This window comes from Neophocaena asiaeorientalis, unplaced genomic scaffold (assembly GCF_003031525.2).
Source record: "Neophocaena asiaeorientalis asiaeorientalis breed wild unplaced genomic scaffold, Neophocaena_asiaeorientalis_V1.1 scaffold218, whole genome shotgun sequence".
Lineage (NCBI taxonomy): Eukaryota > Metazoa > Chordata > Mammalia > Artiodactyla > Phocoenidae > Neophocaena > Neophocaena asiaeorientalis.
The window spans coordinates 7,963,466-7,969,405 of NW_020172818.1; positions in this window are offsets into that span (position 1 = coordinate 7,963,466).

The following is a 5,940-nucleotide window of genomic DNA, read 5'->3' on the forward strand; positions in this document are numbered from 1 at the left end:
GGCGGCCGGCAGAGCGCAGAGAACCAGGCAGGGGCGCGGGGAGGGGGGATGCGGAGAACACCCTTGGAGAGGTACAGGAGGTGGATCAGGTGGCGGGACTGAGCCCTCAGCGGCCCTCGGCAGAGAGGCTTCTCGAGACGCTTAGGGGTGAGCCCGGGCTAAGGCCCCGGGGTGCGGTTGACAGTGCTCCTAGTTGGGATAGCAGTTTTCCAGCGACTGTCCTAGCTCTTTGGACTCCCAGCTCAGGGCCTGGCACATAGTAAGCACTCAAAAGTTTTTAGATTCCTACTGTATTGTACCTTATGCTTCAAGAGCGGATTCTCTGGGCCACTTCCGCTGAATCTCAAGGCAGGTAGTTCTGGTTCCGTGAGAAGGCACAGGGGTGGGAGAAGGTTGTGAGTCCAGGAGTGCTCAGCTGGAAAGGCCAAACCCAGGCTGAGATCTTTTTGATTCTTCAGAAGGGAAGACAGTGAGAGCTTCTTCTTGAAAAACCCAATAGGAACAGAGCGTGGATTTGGAACCAGGCCTTTCATGAAGATCGGGCTTAAGCTTCACTGCCAAAAATAAGGATAATTACCACCCCCCCCCATACACCCTACCCCTGGCAGTGATCATCTAAGAGCCCCGTGCTTCCTGGGCAGTAGGTGCCAGGAAGAGCTCATAACCTAACTGATAGTAAGTTTTGCAAAGTTAAACAAGGACATTTACCATTTAAAAAATTATCTACAGAGATGGTAAGGGGTGGACAGGGAGTGTTGAGAGATAGTAAAAATCACCAAATGAGTAAGAACAGTCAACCCCTAATGGAAACTTTTGAGACAACAGGTTCCGTGCATCCTTTCCAACTGCAGTTATGGTTTTTAAATAAATTCAATACATAGACTTTTAAGGGTTAGAAAAGAAATACATTAATCTGCTTTCCAGTGGATTCCTTCTGTCCACAAGAACTTGCAGAAGAATTTCTTTAAAATAATTCTTTCCTAAGGTGTGCATTATTTATTTGATTAACAATAATTGTTTTCCATGCCATGCTGGTACTCATGTTTGTGGGAGGCTGGTGTCCTGGTGGTTCAGTCCTGAGCGGAATGCACCCCCAGAACATGCCTGGGAAAACCCCCACAGGATACATACAGAGGCCAACGGGTGTCCTATCCTTCCCAGGTGCTGGGCCAGGAAGGACCTCGAAAGAAAGCTCCCAGGGGAATCCTAAACATAGAGTTTGGGGCGGGGGGCGGTGAGGAGAAAAATCTTTGTTGTGGAACGGCTGTCTGACTTTCTCTTTTTCCTTTTTTCTGTCCTCATTCATTCTTTTTTTTTTTTTTTTTTTTTTTTTTTTTTGGTACGCGGGCCTCTCACTGTTGTGGCCTCTCCCGTTGCGGAGCACAGGCTCCGGACGCGCGCAGGCTCAGCGGCCATGGCTCACAGGCCCAGCCGCTCTGCGGCATGTGGGATCCTCCCGGACCGGGGCACGAACCCGTGTCCCCTGCATTGGCAGGCGGACCCTCAACCACTGCACCACCAGGGATGCCCCTCATTCATTCATTTGTTCAAATATTCAGCATTATTTGTTAGGTGCCTACTTTGTGCCAGGGATACAGAGGAGAAAGGCCCCACCCTGGTGGAGTTTACCGTCCAGTGGGAGACTGGGATAGAAGTGCCAAAAGGAAAATTAAGCAGGCTGTGTGTTAGAGCGGGAGAGTGCAGGGTATTATTTGGGAGGCTAGTCAAGGAAGGTCACTGAAATGTCAAATATTTTCAGGAGCGCTCACGGTGCGTGCCGATCGCTAGGGCTGGGTCGCTGCCTTTCAGACTCCATGACAGGGTCCCTATTCCGGGCTAAGTCTCTGTCCCTTCTTTTCAGGTCCTTTCGGAGTCTTCCCTACTTTGCGTGTGCGTGGGGGCGGAGACCAGGCTCTGAGTGCCCTTTTAAACACCCGCTGCATTCCGGGAGGCCTGCGGGAGGGTCTGGGAGGAGCAGCCCGGAGATCCGGACGCCCTCGGGAGTCAGTGTCTGAGGTCCCCGATCACTAGCGCCCTGAGCCGCTGGAAAGTCCGAGAAGTTTCAGGAGGAGCTGGGGGGCAGCTTCTCCTTCTTCCCAGACAGAAGCCCTCCAAGCCTGCGCGGGCCAATCACTGTCCTGGTAACCGGCGCTTTATTTAGCGCTTAATCTGTTTGCGCTTAAACCGTTTCCTTAAGTACTTTACGTGAATTATTTGATTCATTCTTCCAGGCAGCTCGATTACAGTTACCCGACGTTGGGGATCGACCCTACGCTGCGGCTCTCGCTGGAGGAGCTGGGGTTCGAACTAGACTGTCTGGCTCCAAACTACTCAGCGCTGGCCACATTTCCGTTCTGTTCCCCACCGCAGAGTCGCGGTGATGAGGATCCCATTTACAGAGAAGGAAAATGAGCCCCGGAGAGAGTAAGCTCAGTCCGGAGTCGAGCTGAATGGTTGACGTTCCTTAGCTCATTTCATTTTCACAACCTCTCTGAGAAGCGGAATTCGTGCGCCGGTAGAAAAGGAAGAAAGAGAACTCGATGAGGGATGGTTGGTCGGCCTTGGCTGTGCAGGTCGAAATGGCAGCGTGGTGTTAAGGATTTGGAGGCAGGGCTATAGCCTTGGCTCCCGCTTCTGCTTTTTCTCAGCTTCCAGGCCTTTGGATGAGTTCCCTAACCTCTGGCCCTCAGTGTCCCCATCAGAACAATGGAGACATAGGTTTGCTGGGAGATAAAAGGAGATAATGTAGGCAAAGCCCTTGGAGTTGGTTCTGGCATAACAGCAAATTCTCAGCAGTGATAAGGGTACAAGGCTGAACAGGAACCTGCCTTCCTAGACTCTCACCCTGGTCTTTCCTCCCTTCTTTTCCATTTGCAAAAGGGGGAGAATTTCCCCTAAACTCATTACTACAGAAGCATCAGGAGATAGTAAATTGCCTTTTTGTCTTCAGGGGATCTGAGACACGGACTGTAGAGGAAGGCTTCTTAATCCAGGCTCCATTTACTATGTTCCTCTCCTTGGGGACAGTGTGATTCCTGGCGACATGATCGATCCTTGTGAGCTGGTGGCTGGCACAGGCCCCGGGAAGGGTAGAGGACTCCACACCCCTTTTCCTACGCATTGTGATAGGGAGTGGTGTATAAGATCTACCGAAGGCACATCAGTTGCTGTGCGTTCACCCCTCCCCATTTTTTTGAAGATTCTGGCTTCCTTTCTCAGGGTCTGATTGGAAAGAGCTTCTCAGTTTTGTTCACTCAACCCCAATCTCCAACCCCTCCCAACAAACACTGCAGCCCCCATCACCAAGGTCCCCAGCAGCATAGACAGGGAGCTGCAGGAAGGGTAAAGGGGTCTCACAGGTCCAAAGCACCTCTACTCCTCTGCTCTGACCATAGTTCATCTTGTTTCATCCTCAGGAGAATCCCAGGAAGTGGGTGGGATTATCTCTCCTTTACAGATACGGGAGCAAAGTTCAGGAGGGTCAAGTGACTAGGGCAGGGTCACACAGCTTGCAAGAGTTGAGCAGGGAACTCGCCCATGGGGCCTATAGGACTTCAGAAGTTCCAGCTACTGCCTGCGACACCTACATGCCCCACTCCCACTCCTAGGGTGGGGTCTGGCACTGGGCAAAGGAGGAGGAATCCCATGGGGAGCGAAGAAAGGGGTATTAATTCTCTGGGCGGTTTCCTATTAAGAAAACACCTCGCTCTGGCCTGCTTCTTCCCAGGGGCCGCTGCTCGGCCTCCTGAAGGCGAGGCCTGTATATTTGTAGTTTGATTCCGCCCGTCAAGGCTAATTTCTCCCCACAACTTAATGGACTCGGCTTGACATGCGTAATGATTCCTAATCACGAACATTATTTTCGCTAGCGCGGAGACATGTTCCAGTTGTTGTGACAGATCGCGTTTCAGCCATAATGACGGAAAATTACCATTTCTAATTCTCCGGTTTTTGACACCTAAATCCACAGACCATATGTGGCAGCGGGAACTCTGGGCCCCTCGGTCCTCCCTCCCTGCCATGGCAGAGATCTTGCGGTGTGGTGCTTCCACCCACCCCCCTGAGCCGCGCCCAAAGGGGTGGAGCGGCAGAGGCCCTTGGGATGGACCCGTCTTTTCTGGCCCCTCAGCCTTCCGACCCCTCCCTCCAACATGAGATGCCCAACCACTGATGACAAAAACTGGAACTTGGAAGGGGCCTCAGAGACTCATGGATTTTCAGGGACCCGTTTTACAGATGGGGACACAGAGGGGAATGCAGCTAGTCCAGTATCTCATGGCTGGTAACTGGAGGCTAAGTTTTTCTCAGAACTGTTCCTGGAATTCCCTAGCGGTGAATGTCCCTCAGCTGTCGAGAGGGAGACCTGGCTTGTTCCTTTATTTGCAAGCCTCAAAACCATCAGAGAGGCAAAGTTTTCTAGGGAAAATTGATGAGAGCTATTGCAGAGGAAAAAGTTGAGGCACAGAGAGGTTAAGTAAATCGCCCCAGATCACAGCCCTGGTAGAGATGGAGTTGGGCCCAGCGCCACTGTTCTTAACTTCTTTCTAAGGTGCCACAGTTCACCTTGACCTCTCACCCACCGTAGGTGTGAGGAAGTTGAGGCCAGCAGGCAGAAAGCTGAAGCCAAGACGCCCATGTCCATGCCCAGGTCTTGCTCACTTTAGAGGCCCTCGGGAGGGATGCAGCGAATCCCACCATTGGCCAACACTCTCCAGCCGGCCTCAGGAGTCACTTCTGCATGCCTCCCAAACCCCCACTTCAGGCATGAGTCAGAGCGAGGCCCTGAGGATAGAAAAGGGAAGAGATAGAACCTCCACCAGGGGTTCACAGTGAAAACTGCTCATCACACAGGCCTTTGGGACCTAATAGTGACTGATGCGCTTTGATCTAGGGAAGCAGGAAGGTTCATGGGGCACGAGGAGGGTCTGCTCAGAATTTACTAATTCTGCCTTGGGAATATGTCACAGAACCTCAGATTTATCATCCTCTGTAAGACCATGGTGAAAATGCCCACCTCCGAAAATGGTTGCGAAGTTGGTAGAGGCCTCCTGTCTAGGCACTGGGGACCTTCGCAGCAGCTCCATCCCATTCAGTCCCTAGAAGCCCCTGTGCCACACCCACGGTAATGGGTGAGGGAATGCTGCCAGCGCTAAGGGGCGGACCCCAATCAGGCAAGGAAGTGGCAAGCTTTCTTAAAGGGTTCGCTGAATCCCTGAAGGTTATCTGTCGTCCGTGGGAGGCCCTGAGCTGAGGGTGACGCGAGCGCGGAGAGGAGGTCGCGGGCGAGTCCTGGGTTCTCTGCGAAGTCCGCTCTGCGAGTAAGCGCGTGAGTTTGCGGTTCTAAGCGCGCTCCTCCTCGCGCAGAAGCAGCGATGACCCAGCAGAGTCAACCAGAACAGGAGCCCATCCCGGAAACGGAGAGCTGGAGAAGAGAAATGACACGCCAAGGTCTGAAAGCTGGGCGCGGGGCTCCGCCTCCAAGTCCCCCATTCCCGCTAACCATGCGCCAGCTGGCCCTGGGGCGGTGCCTCCCCTTGGCGTCTGCCCCACGGTCCCACGCGGATGGCACCATGCAGGGCGCCTTTTCCTGCACCCAAGGTGTGCTGGGACCACGTTCTGTCACTACCACAGCCTCGATTGTTGTTTCCAACTCAACGTCTTCGGAGTGCCCTGATAGGCGGTGGGGTATAAATGCTAAAGTAGCTGGCTTCTCTGTAACACCTACTCCACACTACTCCCAAAGTCCGCCTTCGTTGGTTAAAAAGAAATGTCTTGGGAATACATTTTTTTTAGATACAAATAAGTTGGAGGCTTCCACGGAAGGAGGTTGAAGATAATTAGCTATCAGGGTAAACTAGGAGCCTTGCTCATGCCCTTGGTCGGCTTGAAGCCAAAGTGGTCACGTCCAGGGAGATTCTGGGTTTCAGTTCCTTACTAAAA